Source organism: Orcinus orca, chromosome 15 (genome assembly GCF_937001465.1).
Source record: "Orcinus orca chromosome 15, mOrcOrc1.1, whole genome shotgun sequence".
Taxonomy (NCBI): domain Eukaryota; kingdom Metazoa; phylum Chordata; class Mammalia; order Artiodactyla; family Delphinidae; genus Orcinus; species Orcinus orca.
In genome coordinates this window covers 87625626-87643873 of record NC_064573.1, presented here as the reverse complement: position 1 = coordinate 87643873, position 18248 = coordinate 87625626, and the positions used below count along the sequence as shown (strand labels likewise).

The 18248-nt window shown below is 44.2% G+C and overlaps 1 protein-coding gene across 6 annotated transcripts in view; it reads left to right on the top strand.

Moving 5' to 3' along the window:
- Window positions 1-18248, top strand: part of RIMBP2 (RIMS binding protein 2) — a 262379-nt gene that overhangs the window by 125917 nt on the left and 118214 nt on the right. The window lies entirely within an intron of this gene.

Sequence of the window (18248 nt, the reverse complement as noted above, 5' to 3'; positions counted from 1 at the left end):
TAATCGTAATTATGAATTTTTTAGGGCCCAGAAAAGGCCTAGGAGTTGGGTAAGAATTGAGGAAACTCCAGCTGACAGCAGTTGTGACTGATCCAATATTGCGCAGCGAAGTAGGAGGTGGAGTGGGGATTTGAAACCGGGATCGCTGTATCTGCTGTCCTTTGTCATTACACGTGTCTTCTCTTTTTTGGTCTGTGTGCAACTCTCTGCTCCCCAAGCTCAGTGGGTTAACAGACTGTCCCCTGTTCATACACTAAACTTGGAACGCGGCTGGTCCACAATAACCGTTTGCTGGACGTATGGACGATTATTGATCCCTTTCCACCTTGGAACTTTTACTGTGATGTCATAACTCTGGAGTCCTTAAATTCCATACATTTTCAGTATTCTTAGATCCCACCACCAATCAAGTGAATTTAAGTATAGTTTCCTCCCAGCTTCTCCATCTTGGTGTAGAGTTTGGGGGAGAGACAGGTTTTAGTTCAAGTCCCAGAACTACCCCTTGGTAACTTTATGACCTTGGTCAAATTATTTAACCCCTAACATTCAAATTCCACATACTAAAATTGGGCTAATAATACCTGTCTTATAAGATTGTCGTTAGTGTTAAAGAGAAAACATTGGGAAAATATTCAGCACGGAAGCTGACACACAGAGGCATTCAGTGAGTGTTAATCAGTATCATATTAACGCTAGTTAGATTTTATCAAATGCCTCTTTGGTGTGGATCTAGCCAGACATATGTTGTCCTTTCTCTCTGCGCTTTCCTCAAATCTACTCAGAAATAACTGCTGTTACAGAATGGAATGGTCTTGGCCATCTTCTAATCAGCACCTTGGACAGTGCCCAAGGGTCCGTCAAGTTTAGGGGGCAATTTTCTAATCAGTTGCAATGATCAGTGCAGACCAAAGACAAACTTTATGCTTTTTAATCACTGAGTTGTCTACTGACTTTTATATGAAACAGGCAGAATCAACAAGTTGATTTGTTATGAAAATATGACCTTGCTATATTAATTCCTAGTGTCAGGATTAATGATGCCCTTTTCCTTATCAACTCACCAACAGCTTTTAAAATGTCTTATTTTAGTAAGTATTATTTTGGAAAAGAATACTCTAGTTATCTTTATTGCCATTATTATTTCCCCTTACATTTTAGACACAAATCTTGTCCTAATTTACTGCAGTTGTGTAATTGTCTCAGAAAATATATTAATATGCTAATTTTATTTCATGAATGTATTTACTTATCAAGCCCCTTTGGAAAGAAGAGATACTTTGTGTCAAACGCAGCTCTGCATATGTGATTGTCACTTAAATAATTTTTTTTAACTGAGACTTTGCACACTGCCCCCTCCCCCCATCCCCACTAACCAAAACTATTTCAGAGAATGTGGACTTTGTAGGTTCTCCAGTAAAACACATGAATCAGTTCTTATGTCTGCATTTATTAGAGGCTGTGTTACTGATTTTTATGTCACTGCCATGAATTAGCATCATACCAGTGAACACATCTTACAGGTGTTGAAGCAGTTATTAGCACAAGCAGCCCATTATCCAGTTCAACCCATGCCTTGGAAACTCCTTTAACAAGGGTTTAATGATTCATGTAATTAATGTAGGATCTGAAATTACTGGATGTGCTTCTGTCATTTGAAACTTTTTCTTTTAAGCTTGTATTTCATAATTTACTGCTAACATTAAATGAAACTACTAGACCATTTGGTATTTGGTGGGGGGTTTAACATATGAATAAAATCCTGTAGGATAACTGGAAGGTCCCTTTGTGGAAAAGAATTACCTTTAACTGGAAATCTTACTTGAAGCATCCTCTAGGTCTTTGCAACACTGGAGGGACCCACTGGAATGCTTACATATTGGAGTTCTTGCTTGGTTTTCTCTGGTCCCTTTCTTCCCTGACTATATTCATGATTTTTTTCTTCTGGTCAAGAATACATACTTCAGTGAATTGGACATAGACAACTATAGTCACTAGGCCTGACATCACTCCTACAATTCAGCATTAGACTAACAGACTTTGCCAAAGCAATAAAAGAAGAAAAATAATTAAGAAATAGAAGAATTGGCAAGTAAGAACAAAATTATCATTTTTTTGCATTTTATTATTTTAAAAGTAAGTGAGCAAAACTCATTTAGTTTTTAAATTAACAATTCTTATTCATACAAAATCTGAGTGCCTATGGACATGTACACATGTACACAGATGGGAGAGATGAAGTGAGAAATATTCTGTATTAATTAAATCATGCGAAATATTTTGTGGGGTCCTGGGGAAATGACACAATCATATAAATTCTCTTTCTGGCATTGAAGCCCCTCTCTGGTCTGAGTCCAGCCTATTCCCACCTATCTCTACAAATGTGACTTGCCAGGCCAACTGGCAGAGACTCTATTTCCCAGGTAGAGTTCCACACCTGGAGGTCCCACTCAGGTCATCCTCTGTTTATAATTCCTGATCCATTCAATTCCATTTAAACCCTTAGCATCTTCATTCATTCATATCCAATCCCTCATGCAATAAAAATTGACTCAGTGATTATTGTGTGTCAGGTGATGTGGGAATCAGAAGTGAAAGGCACATTGTAAACACCACCGTCTGGGAGGTCACAATACAGCAAGCCATCGTTTTAACATGTGCACACATGCTTTTTCCCATTGAGCATATTACATCCGCTTTTCAGCTCAGTAATTCTGTAATAAGTCATGTGCGACCTTGTAATGTCAGTTATGTTCCATTAGCATCAATTTTAAACATTTCCTGTATTTCTGGACTCTGTTTTTCCAAGTACACTATAAAGTTCTTCTGGACAGAGGCTACTTCTTGTACATCTTTTAGAATCTCCTACCGAACTTAATACCTTGCCTTAGGTGTTTATTTGTTAAATCATAGACTAATTGGCAGAGAACAACCCATGTTCTGTCTAGCATTTTATGGTTTAATTTTTAAAACCTTTTAATTTTGGAACAAGTTGAAACTCATATAGACATTGCAAAATTAGTACAGAGAGTTCCTGTGTCCTTTTTTAAAAAATTCATTTTATTGAAGTATAGTTGATTTACAATGTTGTGTTCATTTCTGCTGCATCCTGTATACTCTTTACCCATCTAACTCCAATGATTACATCATTCATAACCACCGAACACTTATCAAAACCAGGAAATTGACATCTCAGTACGGTGTTCCCAGAACCCTGTTTTTGGTTTTTTTCGGGGGCGGGGGAAGGAAGCTTACTGAACATCTTAACTTTTCTCTCTGCATGTCTTTTACATTGAAACTTTCAGGGGATTGAGGTGGAAGTCCCTAGGAATCTGAGATAGAGAAGCAGAACACATGTGGGCATGATATCAAGTGGCAATTGAGGCAGAAGACATTCCCTCCCTGGCACAAGATAAACATGCATACTTATCCCCTTTCTCTTACTTTAGCCCATGTGTAAATTATAGCCACTTGGTTTTGTGGAGTGTTTGAATTACTTTGCCAGTGCATGCCGTTTCATCTCTTCATTGTAGCCATAGATAAATAAGGCCGAGTTCTCACATGATTCCCCCAGAATGGGCATCAGGTGTCTGCTTAGTCTGTCTATCAGAGGGAATTTTTATTTAGATTTGAGGATGCTGACTGTTGTTTCAGCTTTACAGAAAATGACAAAACACTTATGAGCCTAGGGTGACATGTTTGAATTGGCCAGTCCTCCCCCAAATGGAGAGCACATTGAATAAAATGTACTGTGTCAGCACTTCTTACCAGTTTCCTAGGATAGTTTAATTAATTAATTAAAGGGGAAATGAAATTATTAGCACAGATATAGAAGTTTTCTCAGAGATACTTTTGCAGAATCATTGGTACCAAGTCAATTTTGCAAAAGTCCTTTGAGAGATGTCTCACCACACAGCTGCCACCCAAGAGTGGGTATCCCAAGAGGGGTCTTACCTGATTCAAACAAAGTCCTACAGGTAAGATGGATGTGAACAGCATCCTTCCCAGGAAACATCAGAGATGGAATCTTACGGGACGTTTCTTGGAAGTGGTAAAAAGAGCATTTGAAAACATTCTGTCATCTAATTGACGGGAGATCAAAATCTTAGCTTCAGCTCTGGAGTGAAAGTAGGAGTTCATACCAGGAAGAGGTGGCAGAAAAGGAAACCAGAAATTACGGAGGTCAGGAAGGGATCTCAGCTCTCTGCCTCAGCTCTTCGCCCCTCCTTTGTTCTTTGTATCTTTCATGTTTCAGAATCCCGTCTATGACTCACGTTCAAATTCTTCATTTCATGACACAGTGAAACCAGTCATGGATTTCTCTTCTTCTGTTGCTTCCGTTCAATCTTTGAAGGAGAGTGGTTTTTAGTCTTGAGTGGTTTTTGGATAATGGCCAATTATTGGAGGCTGACCAGGGCAAGTTATTCTGCTCCACAGTGGCCACTACTCACGAGATGATTATCTGAGCCCCAGGCAGGAAGGTCTGGGCACCGTCAACAGCAGAATAAACAGTTATCTAGGAGAAGGAAGGAGAGCTAAGAGAGGCATTGGGTCTTTCTCAGTGGAAACCTCCTGCTTAGCAACTGAAATGGGTATTTCTGAAATAGAGTGAGTTTCTTCTGTCTGTGTTCACTGGGAAGAAAATCAAGAGAACACTTGGGAGCAGGAAGCGGCTTGGGCAGTTTTCTGTGATCGTGTTTTCCCAGAGATCCCCCTGGCATCGGGAGAGTTAGTGAGAGCCGGTTGAGAACAGCTAATGATGCAGCCGTATCTTGAATCCTCCCCGTTTCGGGCTTGACGTGAGAAAGTAAACCAGGCTTTTCATTTCCCTCCTGCAGCAGGGAGCGATGTAATCTCACACACCTCGTTGCCAGGCCACAATTGCTTCTGTTGGGTTTCATTATGTCCCAAGGCCTCCCCATGGAAAACTGTTGGAAAGTAATTTCTGCAGCCAGCGTTAGCGTGGAATGTAGACCTTTGATTAACATCATACTAAGTCCGCTAACAGGATGATAAATAAAATATGATGGTGAGAAAACCATCTGCCTTGGTCTCTGTGTTACAACTGAAGTTCATACTAATAAATCAGGGGCGAGTGTTTCTAAACAGTCTACACAACCGTGGTCGAGAGTTTTTTTCCCCCATTATTTGGCTGGAAAACCAACTATACTGAGTAATAAGAAAGAAACTCAAGGCTTGGAGAAGTCTTTACATAGGAATGTACACATGCTTAAAAATGATTTTAATTGTCTTCAGTATAAAGAGCCTTGACCATCCCGAGTTTTGCTCTATAAGAGGAAAACAGAAACATCTTCATTCAAAGAATATAATAGAAAATTACGCGGACACAGGAACTAATTTCCCAGTCTGCATTTCATTTTCATAATCTCTGTGGAAGTAGGGGTACAGGGAGATGTTTTCATAATATGAGAAAGATAACAGCACAAGTGTGATAATAAGTAACCACTGGTCCTCTCATCATCCTCAGGGCCGGGGAGACAGTAGAGAGTACTGGGAATTGGGGCAAATCGAAGGGTGGGCATCCCATCTCGCAGGGCTGGCCTCCTTACGCCTTCAATCCACCACAGGTGCCAGCGCTTCTGATTTTTCAGGAGAAGACAAATTCAGATTTTTTATGTGAATTGTTTTGATTTGTGAAGGATTGGCAAATAACGAGGGGTGGGGAGGGATTAACTGGGAGATGGGGATCGACATATACACACCACTATATATAAAATAGATAACTAATAAGGACCTAATGTACAGCACAGGGAACTGTACTCGATACTCTCTATATGGGGGAAGAATCTAAAAAGAGATTTGACATATGTACATGTATCACTGATTCACTTTGCTGTACAGCAGAAACTAACCCAACATTGTACATCAACTATACTCCAATAAAAATTCTTTTCAAAAGATAAACAAAACAAACAAACAAAAAATGCTGTGTGGACTAAGTGATCCACAGGCCTTATTCAGCCACTGGGCTGCCAGTTTCCCAGTGTTTTCATAGACGTAGTCAACTTAGTTTTGCCCTCAAAGGAGGTTGCCTTTGAGGCAAAATGAGAAAGATGCTCATGGTTTCTTAATCTTCGGCTGAAGAAAGAAAGTCGATGGAAAGAAACAAGGAGTGATCTCTACAAGCGCTCAGGGATGTCCTGGGAGGGAAGTAGACTCCCTTGCAGGAGAAGGTGTCCTAGCAAAGCCGTCCTGCTTCTGTGACGCTTATTCATTTCCTTACACAAGCTTGATGAAATTTTCTTCTTCCAGCCAAGACGCTGTGCTGAGAAGTCCTTTTTGATGAATCCCCAATTCTGTGGCTTTTTGTTTTTTCACAGTATCATAAACTAGAGAAGAAGGATGACGGCACAGAACATAACATTTTAACACCTGTATAAAGGAATTAAAACATCGATGTTCTCACATGCCTGCCCTGGTGATGAGGTGACATTCACTGCTGATACAGAGACGGGGGCTCGTTAGCTTAAAAGAAGGCTTTTCCGGAGGGGTTTTCGTATGATAACGTCCCTTTTCTGCCACTGATGCGATATTTGATGGTTATTCTGAATCGGGCTTCTTCCCCTGACACTCTTCTATCCTGTGTGTCTAATAGGAATACAACAGGAGCCTCGAATGTGAGGCACAAATATAATTTTACGTTTTCTAGTAGCCACATTATGGAAAGTAAAAAGAAACAGGTGAAATGAATCGGAATAATATATTTTTATTTCACCCAACATATTTCAGTAGCATCCCTTCCATATGAAATCAATATAGAACAGTTAATACTTTATTTTACATTTTGTTCAGTATTAAGTCTTGAAAATCTGGATGTGCTTTAAGCTCAGAGCACATCTCAGATGGGACCAGCCTCATTCCAGTGCTCAACAGCCATGGGCCACTAGAGGCCACCGCCCCAGACAGCGAAGATCTGATGTGATCCGGAGACATACTGGCGTCTCGTGTGCTCACCATGCTTTTAGGTCCCAGAGTCTTTAAGAGAAGTTTTGCCTTTAAGGACCTTGCAGTCTTGTTTTTCTTTAAAATTTACAAATGAAACAGTTGGAAGATAACGTTTAATAGATAAAATTTAGTCCCAAGAATCCTATCCTGCCAAACACACTTCCCCCAAAATACGTTCCCAAGACACATACACATTCAGGAGGTAGGACATGATGCACTAGGTCACAGCTGGGTCACTGCCAATGTCATGACTCTGAGATCCAGGGGCCCTTTTTGGCCAGACCATTGTTCTGTCTCTGCCGTCACCCTTCCAGACCATGGAGCCAGCAGGCAGAGCCAGCCTGATGTAGGCTGCAGATATGACAAATTATGTTTTAGAATATTTTATGACCTGTGGAAATACTTGTAACATTTGAAGTTTTGAAACAATGCATGCTATATGGTCTTAACTTTGTAAAAAAAAAAAAAGATATGAATATTTAGATATCTGAGAGAAAAAATGCTGACAGTAAGTATAACATAATGTGAAGAGTGGTATCTCCAGTACCACTGAAAATACAGCTGATTTTTCTTCTCTGTAGTTTCTAGATTTCATAAATCCTTTGTCATGAAGTTATTATTTTCAAAAGAAAAATTGTATACAATATACAAAAATATATTAATGTATTATATATTTATATATGTTAAAATGTATATTCAGTGCCTCTGCTCTCTAGCTTAATATCTACAGGTCTTCAAAGAAAATAATTTCTTCATTTGGAAACACGTGGAACTTATCTAAATCAAATAGTAACATCCCTGTGTGTGCATGTCATACTTTGTCATGGTCAGAATGCTTTCACATACCTTGTATCGTTCAGGGCCAGAGACCACCCTGAGGGTTTCAGACACAGGAAGGTGATGGAGCGGATGTCACTTTCTCTACAGGTTTAGCACGTGGGTCCTGGCCTGCTTCCGCTGGCTGGTTCCCAGCACAAGCTGCTTGGTCGGAGCCTTTTCTGTTTTGGTGTGTGTGGTTCGTGTGATGCCTGTGGGGCAGTGCTTTGATGCACGTGCTGGCAGCAAGGACCTTCCCTGGCCAGGCTGCCTGACGTCTTTTGGCCAAGTGTACTGGTTTGAATGGTGTCCTCAAAAATTCACGTCCACCAGAACCTGTGAATAGGACCTTACGTGTTTGGAACTAGGGTCTTTGCCGATGTAATTAGTTACGATGAGGGTGGGCCCTAATCCGATCACTGTGTCCTTATTAAACGGGCACAGAGATACACAGGAGAAAACACGACGTGACAGTCGAGGCGGAGAGGGAACCAGTAAGCCAAGGATTGCTGCTGGGGGCTGGAAGACGCGGGGAGGATTCTCCCCTGGAGCCTTCAGAGAGCGCGTGGTCCTGCCCACACCTTGCTTTTGGACTTGCGGCGTCCAGAGCTGTGCGAGAATACATTCCTGTTGTTCTAAGCCACCAGTCCACGGTGCTTTGTTAGGGATGCTGTGCTAATATTCCAGAGGAGCGGCTGTGCCCCCTGGGCCAGACCAAAGGTTTCCCCTGCTGCTGCTGCCAGGCCAGCAGGTGCCTCTAAGTGTCAATACAGGAGTTTTCATATAGGATATTTATGATGCAATGTTGCAAAGCTAGAAGAACCGAAAAGGAGAGCTGAGTTAACCCACAGATCAGTGGCTGCAGGAGGCAGCCAGCACTCCTGAGCCTGGGGGACAAAAGGAAGGCGGTGGGGTCACTAGGAGCGTGGAGGAGGGGCTGTCTCAGCATCCGGCCCCCTAGAATGTGGGCTGCTACTGTGCTGGGACCACCAGGGTGGTGCGGTGGAGCCAGTGCTCAGATTTTCTAGGGAATGTTGCCCAGCTGGGAACGTTAAGGATGCTGGAATTGCCGCTGCTGTTGCTGGAAGGAACGTGGAGATAGGAAGCAGAAAGAGCCCCCTCCCCTCCCCCTCCCCCGACCCTACCCTACTCCCACCTGCCACTTCCTGCTCGTTCCAGCCGGGGAGTCTGGGAAACGTAGTTTCCGCCTTCCAGCCCGAGCCTTACAGTGTCACACAGGACAGAGTACTGAAGACTAAGCATGGGGTCCAGAGACTGTGTAGGAAGACAGCCAGACATATTCTCATTTCATCGTCAAAACCCCGAGAGATGGGATCAGCTCCATTTTACGTGTGAAGAAGTGATGCGTCCACGCCCTCCCCCAGATATGTGATGGCTCAAGGTCCAAACACCAAGTCCCCAGCTCCACAGGGGTGTTGCTTTAATGGATCAGTGAAGAATAATGGCCAGGCAGACCATGGTTTTCCATTCTTCTAAAGCATCGTTTTAAATCAGTTTTGCTCCTGCTTACGAGAGCAAGGCTATTTTCCCCTTTTACAATTAAAAAGTCCCATTGGAAACCTGGGGTCCCAGTGGAGGAAACTCATTGTTTCTGAGACCAGATAGCATTAGTCAAGTGAGATTATGCTCTGTCGTCACAAGGAAGCTACGGAGAGCAGGTGTCTAGCTGGGACTGGTGCGTGGTGTTCACCTACCTCTGACTGCGGGTTTTAGAATATGATTGTCATACAGAGTGAATCCTTTCTGACAACAGGATTATTTCTTTAGTAATTCTTTGAGACCATGGAGTTCAGAAACTCTTCTTCATCCAACACCCTCTTTTCTCAAATTCTATTTGCTGTTTTCTTTTTCTGCAACATCATTATGTGTGTTTTCAAAAGCAAGGGATTAAGCCGATACCCTGTGATAAAAATTGATGTCAGGTTCAGGTAGAGAATTGATGGAGTTGGTTTGAAGTTTAGAGACTTTGCTTCACGGCAAATGTGTGTATGCTGAGGTCCCCACCCATCCTCCAGCCCCTGGTCACTTCCTCTCTCATCATCCCTAACCCAGCCCACCCTCTTCTCTCTGGCCAGCTGCACCAGCCTCCAGCAGGTCTGCCTGGTCCCTGCCTTATCCCTCCACAACCCATTTTTCCCTGTTCATCCTCTTCTAGGTGATCCTTCCAAGACCTGTGCTATATCTTGCAGCTCCCCAGCTCTCAACCCTTCAGGGCTTTCCATCAACCTTTGAATAAAACCCCAGCTCCTGCCATAGTCTACACCTGGCTGCCTGGCCGTCTACACGTTCTCTACTCTCTGTCCCGGTGCTGCGCTTGGGGACTCTGCACTTGCTGTCACTGATGCCGAAAACTCGGCCTTTCTGTGCAGGTGTGGAATCAAATCTCGGAGACAGAGTTTTGGGTGAAGTAGAAAAGAATAGCTTTATAGCTTTGCCAGGCAAACGGGGGCCACAGCAGGCTTGTGACCCTCAAAAACTGTGTGTCCCAACCCAGGAGAATTTGGTGAGGAGTTTTATAGCAGTGGTTCAAGGGCGGGGTTGCTGATGAGAATCAGGGTGTGTGCAGGGCCCGCGCTCCTTTCCTCTGGGCTCAGGGGGTTTCTTGATGAGCGTCTCAAGGTTATCGAACTGTCATCTCTGGAACGAAGAATGCTGACAACTTCCATTTGTTGGGGGTTTTAGTTCTTTAAAAGAGCTCAAAGCTATTGTTCTGTGTATCCCTTGAGGCGGAACCAGAACCTGCCCCAAGCCTGCACTATTGTGTCCTGACTGCTTCCCCCTTGTCTCTGCATCCCCTCCCTTCCCTGATTAGCAACGGTTTGAAAGGCTTCGGAGCCCAGGAGCCGCACAGGGTCCTGCCCTGTTTCATCACCTCTGCCCTGGACGTCCTTCCCCGAGATGTCCACCTCTCGCTCCCTCATTGCTTTTCGGCCTCTGCTTAGATGCCCCCTTCTCAGAGCCACTTGCCCTGATTGCATTTTTCTAGAAATCTCTTTATTTGTTTCCTTCTTCATCTCCCTATGTAGTGTTCATAGCATGAGTGAATGCTGTACAGTTCGTTGACCCTTGAACAACATGAGTTTGAACCGTGTGGATATGGAGGGACCACGCGTGAGGAGGAACAACTACAAGTTACATGTGGATTTTCCATGGCACGGAGGGTCGGCGTCCCTACCCCCGGTGTTGTTTAAGGGTCAACAGCCTAGAGAAATAAGAAGGAAGCGAGCAAGCAACAAATAAGTGTGTATATATTTACAAAAGTCTCTATCATTATAGAGCTGTGGCGATAATATATATATATACCTTCTGCTCACTGTTTATGAGCCTCTGGTGTCCTGGGCCTCTCTCCCCGGACATGGCAGCATCTCTGAGCCACAGATCACCATGTCCTGCACTGCATGATTGAATCGCTTCTGAAAAAAATTCACTTTGTAAATGAATTAGCATGACTATGTTCCAGTAAAACTTTATTCACAAAAACAGGAGGCAAGCTGGATTTGGCTTGTGGGCCGTGGCTTGCTGATGCCTGGTCTAGGAAGGCACGAAAGTAACTGACGACCAGCCCCAGAGGGTCTGCAGAGCCATAGGCACGTCCTGCCCGTTTATCACCCTCGGGCTCACCCTGCCCAGCCCCCTCCCTCCTTACTTGGTACTACATCGTGGTCCCCCCACCCCAAAACATGACCGCCTGGCAACGGGGTAGAAGAAGAATGGGAGGGAGAAGCCAAGTTCGTCACCCGCTTGACCTAAGAGCACGTGAAGTCGGTTGAGTTCTTGGCTGGCCCGGCAGTGGACCTGTGATGCTCGTGACTCACTCTACCGATGCAGATCCTGTAAACTCTGTCTTAGGAACCGTGCTCAGACGTTCCAGAGCTCAAGTGTGTAGGCTCTGGCCGCAGGGCGGCGCGGAGGGGATGCTTTCACAGCAGCGTGTGCTAATGTGAGCGCGGGCTCAGTCTTCGGCGAGGGGGGGGGCGGGAGGCAGGTGCGGAGGAGGGGTGCTGAGGGCGTGGAGGAGGGGTGCTGAGGGCGTGGATACAGCTTCAGCCTCTGGCACGGGTCAGCTGTGTGAGCTTCCTGACGTCGTCTGCCCTCTCTGAGCTGCAGCTCCCTGAGGAGCTCAGGGATGAGTAAGGACACTTAGGACCAAAGATGAAGAAGCGTCGGGGTTTATGGCTAATTGTGACCATGTGGAAATGCAGACCCAAGTTCGCCAAATTTTCTGATTTTTCACCGGAAAGTGTAAATCTTCCTTTTTTAGTAATAATAAATGTTCTATTTTAAAATGTTGATGACTCTTTAGATAACTTGGGCCACGTAAACCATGGTGGGGCGAATCCAGTCATATGTTGCCATTTTGAATAACCTTCCTTGTAAAACACTGAGAAATTTTTAGTCCTTTTCCCTCCACATTGAAGGACTCTACAGGCATACATTTTGCTTCCGTCAGCTCTTGGAGTCAAGTGATCCTGCGTGAATGAAAATGGAGACGGCAGATCTGTTGACAGTCCCATCCAGAGAGAGACAGAGTAAGAGCAAACGTGCTTGAAACTAGCAAGGCTCTCACCGTGGGTCCAGCCTCAGCAAAAGGGGAAGTTTTAAAAAGTGATCTGGATTTAGCTCTAAGCACTGACATGGACCCTCTAATGACATCTCCATGCCAGAAAGAGAGGCAGAGTCTCATTTCCTCCATCAAAAGAGATCAGGACGCTTCCTGTTCCCCGAGGCCGAGGAATTTGTGATAGGAGAAGATTTTCCTTTGCAATTTGAGATGCGCTGTATACGCTGTACAGCCTGGGTTGAGAATCCTGCACGGGGACACTAGAAACTTACATCTGCTTTCTTTCTAGTGTGTAGCAGGGTCCTTCACATGGACTGTTTATTTCAGTCTTCCCAATGACCTTGCGAGGGTATGGGTTGTGATGCCCGTTTCTATAGGTGAAGGGAGGGAGAAGTAGAGAAGTTAAGTAATTTGCTGACAGCAACACAGCTGGCCACTGGGTGAGCTGGGGACCCTCCAAGGTCGAGTCTCAATGTGCTTTTTCTGAATCTCCACCAACCTCATACTTGGGACCTGATACCTTCTTCCCAGCCCAGCACCCTCCATCCTGCATCGCCAGTGGCAAAATGGGATTCATGGAAGATAAGTCTACTCAGAAATGTCAGCTACAGAGGCAGAGGCAAACTTTGGGGGCAAAGTCAGGTGGTTCTCCTGTCTGCCCAGGAGTATTCCATGGACCAATTCCAGCGTTTGCAAATATGCAGCTACAGCTGACATCGTGTCTAGGTACAAGGGCCCAGGTCGCCTTGGTGGTGTCCCAGTGTTCTGTTCCAGGATTCCACTCAGGACCCGACATGGCCTTTAGTCATCCTGCCTCCGTAGTCTACTCAGATTTCTGAGAGTTTCTCAGAAGCTTAGAACATCCCCAATTTGGGGGTTTCTCATGATTAGACTGGGGTTATAGGTTTTTGGAGAAAGTACCACAGAGGTGAAGTGTCCTTCTCATCTCCTCCCATCATATGATGTCAATGTGATGATGATGTTCTCACGGGTGACGTTGTCCTTGATCTCCTGGTTAAGCTGGTGTCGGCCAGGTTTCTCCACTGCGAAGTTGCTGTTCTTCTCTAAACATATTCTGGTCTCTGGAAGCAGGTTGCTAAGTCCAGTCCATACTCAAGAGGAGGGTAATTAAGGTCTATACTGGAATTCTACTTGATTTTAGTGAACTTTAAAATTAAACAACCAGATGTGTCTGGTGGCTACCATATTGGACTCCAGTAGTGGAGGTGGGCTGGGGGATAGCTTATTGCCAAAGTCAGCCAATCCATAAATGCCCCAAATAAATGAAAGTCCGGATGCAATCATGTAATTGGAGTGTTGATTTTGAATGTTTAAAAAATTTTGTTGAAGCATAGTTGATTTACAATGTTGTGTTAATTTGTTCTGTACAGCAAAGTGAATCAGTTATATATATATATATATATATATATATATATATATATATTCTTTTTCATATTCTTTTCCATTATGGTTTGTCACAGGATTTCAAATATAGTTCCCTGTGCTCTACAATAGGAACTCTTTTATATCCATCCTATATATAATAGTTTGCCTCTGCTAATCCCAAACTCCCAATCCTTCCCTCCCCTCCCCACTGCCTTGGCAACCACAAGTCTGTTCTCTATGTCTGTAAGTCTGTTTTTGTTTTGTAGGTATGTTGATTTGTGTTGTAGTTTAGATTCCACACATAAGTGATATCATATGATATTTGTCTTTCTCTTTACTTCACTTAGTATGATAATCTGTAGGTCCATCCACGTTGCTGCAAATGGCATTATTTTGTCCTTTTTATGGCTGAGTAGTATTCCATTGTGTATATATACCACATCTTCTTTATCCATTCATCTGTCGATGGACATTCATGTTGCTTCCATGTCTTGGCTGTTGTAAGTAGTGCTGCTGTGAACACTGGGGTGCCTGTGTCTTTTTGGATTACAGTTTTGTCTGGATCTATGCCCAGGAGTGGGGTGGCTGGATCATGTGGCAACTCTATTTTAAGTTTTTTGAGGAACATCCGTACCATTTTCCACAGTGACTGTACCAATTTACATTCTTATCAACAGTGTAGGAAGGTTCCCTTGGTTGTGAATTTTTTGATGCCTAAAAAGGATTCTCAAGCCCTTTCGGGAACCGCTCCCAGAGGAGGATTCATAAAATCAACAAAGAGTTTGGTTTTCCTTTTTGAGCTTCTATCTGGGGATAAATTGAGTCAATCATTATTAAGTCTAGGGACTAAAAGTGCCAACCTATTCTAGGATCACCTGCATTTCAGAAGGCAGTAACCACGGGATGATATTTATTTGACCAAAAATAATGTCTGTGGGTGAGAACCTCCCTCCAGCTCCACAAGCCAGTCCCGCTCTCTCCCCTCTCCTCCCCTCCCCACTTCTCCCTCTCTCTCTGGCTCACATGCACCCCTACCTCTGTCAATTATTTTTATTCTATTTACATAGAGTTAGAAAGGAGGCAAAACAATTAGTGGTTACCTTTTGGGAGAATCTTGACCGGGAAGGAGACAGGAGAGGAATCTGGGAGGCTACTGAAAAGTTCTGTGTTGTGACCTGGGCTGTGATTGTGGTGACGTGTGCACTTCACCTATGTACACCTATGATTTGTGGACTTTCGTGTATGTGTTTTTTACTTCAATCTAAAAAGTTAATGAGAGACTTCCCTGGTGATCCAGTGGTGAAGAATCTGCCTTCGAATGCAGGGGACACGGGTTAGACCCCTGGTTGGGGAACTAAGATCCCACATGCCGCGGGGCAGCTAGGCCCTCGCACCACAACTACTGAGCCCGCGCGCCTCAGTGAGAGAGCCCACATGCCGCAAACTACAGAGCCCACCTGCCCTGGAGCCCGCGGGCCACAACTAGAGGGAGAAAGTCTGCGCGCCGCAAATAGAGAGAAGCTCGCACACCCCAGCGAAGAGCCCATGCCGCAGTGAAAGATCCCGCATGCCTCAACAGATACCCGGCGTACTGCAGCTAAGATCCAATGCAGCCAAAAAAATAAAGAAACAACAAAGAAAAAAACTTTTAAATAAAGAAAAAAATTTTTAAATAAAGAAATAAAGTTAATGAAGTGCCCATCAATAGATGGATGGATAAAGAAGATGTGGAATGTGTACAATGGAATATTACTCAGCTGTAAGAAGAGTGAAACCTTCCCATCGGTGGCAACATGGACGGACCTGGAGGGCATTATGCCGAGTGAAATAGGTCAGACAGGGAAGACCAGCACCTTATACGGCATCACTTGTGCGGGATCTAAAGACAAAACAAACGAAACGAGCAAACAGAAACAGACTCATAGATACAGAGAACAAACGGATGCCAGAAGGGAGGTGGTTTGGGGGGTCAGGTGAAGTAGGCGAGGGAGATTAAGAGGTACAAACATCCAGTATAAGAGAAAGATGCCACAAGGATGTAATGTACACATAGGGAAGACAGTCAGTAATACTGTGAGAACTTTGTATGGTGACGACGGTAACTTGTCCTATTGCAGTGATTATTTCATTATGTATAAAAATATCAAATCACTATGCTATGCATCTGAAACTAATATAATATTGCATGTTAATTATAACTCAATAAAAACAGAACAAAACAAAAAGTTATCTTAAAAATACCTGAAACATCCAGGGACTTCCCTGGCGGTCCCGTGGTTAAGACTCCACACTTCCACTGCAGGGGACACGGGTTTAATCCCTGGTCGGGGAACTAAGATTCTGCATCTTGCGTGCCGTGCGGCACAGCCAAAAAAAAAAAAAATATCTGAAACGTCCAGGTAGGAAAGGAATTTGGTCTGTTTTCTATGACGTTTGACGTACCACGATGTGGACAGAAGACAGATTTGGACCTAAACTCAAATATGTCTTTTCCAACACCTGGAGGTCTCTGAGTCGTAAGGCAAATCCGGTCACTAATCAGTCGGAGTGAAGGGTCTTAGGGGGAGACACTTGGTGTTACTGAGTGAGTGGCTGCCCAGTTTGCCCAAGGTTACAGCCTGGCTCTGCCTGGTTGGGCCAGTTTGCAGCACGACTGTTTCCACTTGCTTGTATAACTCCAAGTTTCCATGATCAAGAATTTGGAATGTGGTGAAGGAAAGAAAGCCCCTAGGCTGGCAGGCGTGTAAGACGCTGAAGCTCTTAACGGAGCGGTACCACTTTGTAACAACATGGTAACAATGTGGTTACTGATAAACTATCTCTTGAAAAAGCAAACACTTTTTTAAAAGGCACTTAAATATTTTATTATCGCCGTGTTATTTGTGGAAGGATCCTAGGAGGCTCATCCTTTCCATGAACAAATTTCTGTCTGATCACTTGTCCTTCCAGTTCGTAGCTGGCAAGCTCCGTGCTCCAATGTGATGTTCAGTCAATGGGTAGAATCCTCTATGTGATTCCCTGCTTATACATTTTTCTATATATTGTACTCTCTCTCTCTTTTTTAAAATTCTTAACCACCCTATTGCATAAATATTTTATTACAGGCATCTTTAAATTCTTTTTGGAGAGTAGGTGGAAGATGGTTTTAAAATTCTTACGCATTGTGTATGCCGAACAAGCCTATGGAAGAGTTGCATTTTATGCCAGCATTCAGTTCCAAAGCCAGCAGGTTATGCCGAAGTCATATATAGAAAAAGGGTTCCTGAAGGTCCCTTTGGCAGGAGCCATATTGGAGATGAACCTAACAGGTCTCAGCTTTTCCCTCTAGCGCTGGGGTGGGGGGGGGGGAACTGCTGCTTATTGGTTGAGGACCAGATGCAGTGTTGTTTGCATCTAGGAGACCAGTTGTCCCAAGTGGGTCTCAATGCGGGAGATACTTCCAACAGGAAGAGCTTGTGGAGAAATAGTTGGGGAATAGCCTTTCTTGTCTCACAGCACTTCAGGCTGTGTTGCTGGAGGAACTGATGACAATTTTCAAAAATTGAGGATAAATTCATACAACATAAAACCAACAGTTTTATAGTGAACAATTCAGTGGCATTGAAGCACGTTCACAGCGTCGTACAACCGCCACCTCTATCTGGTTCTAAAACATTTTCGTCACCCCAAAGGGAACCCCGTATCCAGTGAGCAGTCACTCCCGCCGCCCGCCCCCCCAGTCGCTGGCAGCCGGAAGCGTGTGCTCTCCGCCCTCCTGGACTGGCTGACTCTGTGCCCCACGCCAGATGCGCACAGTGTGACATTGCGCGCCCGGCTCCTTTCACTCAGCTTGGTGTGTTCAAGGTGCACCTCGTAGCGTGTGTCAGCGCTCCGTTCCTTTTCGTGGCTGAATGACACGCCGTTGCATGGAGAGACCACGCTTTGTTTATGTGCCCCTCAGCTGATGGACACCTATCTGAGTCTTTCCCACAGCTTGGCCATTGTGAATAGTGCTGCTGTGAACATTTACGTACAAGGATTTGTTTGGACCCCTTTCTTTCAGTTCTTTTGGGTATATATCTAAGAGTGGAATCACGGGGTCATAAGGTAATTCTGTTTAACCCTTTGGAGGAAACATCCAGTTCTTTTCCACAGCGGCTGCACCGTTTTATGTCCCCACCAGCAATGTAGGAGAGTTCCAACTCTTCTACGTTTTAACTGTCCTCTCTTCCTCTCCCCGTGCTCCCCTACCCTTGTTAATCCCGTGTCGAATAACTCTCCTAGGTCCAGTCCCACCGTTTTTGGTAGAGAAGAGCTGTCTTTGGGGCCAGCCTGTGTACTGACGATAGTGACCAATGGGAACCAAGCATAAATTTCACTGTGCTTATATTTAACCATTAGAAGGACCAAGCACACATAGTAAGTACATGTAAACTGATGAAATACAACCACTGAGAGACGCTTTCTTTAAAATACAAGTGTTTGTCTGGGTCATGAGCTTAGCATTACAGCCTGCTTGGTG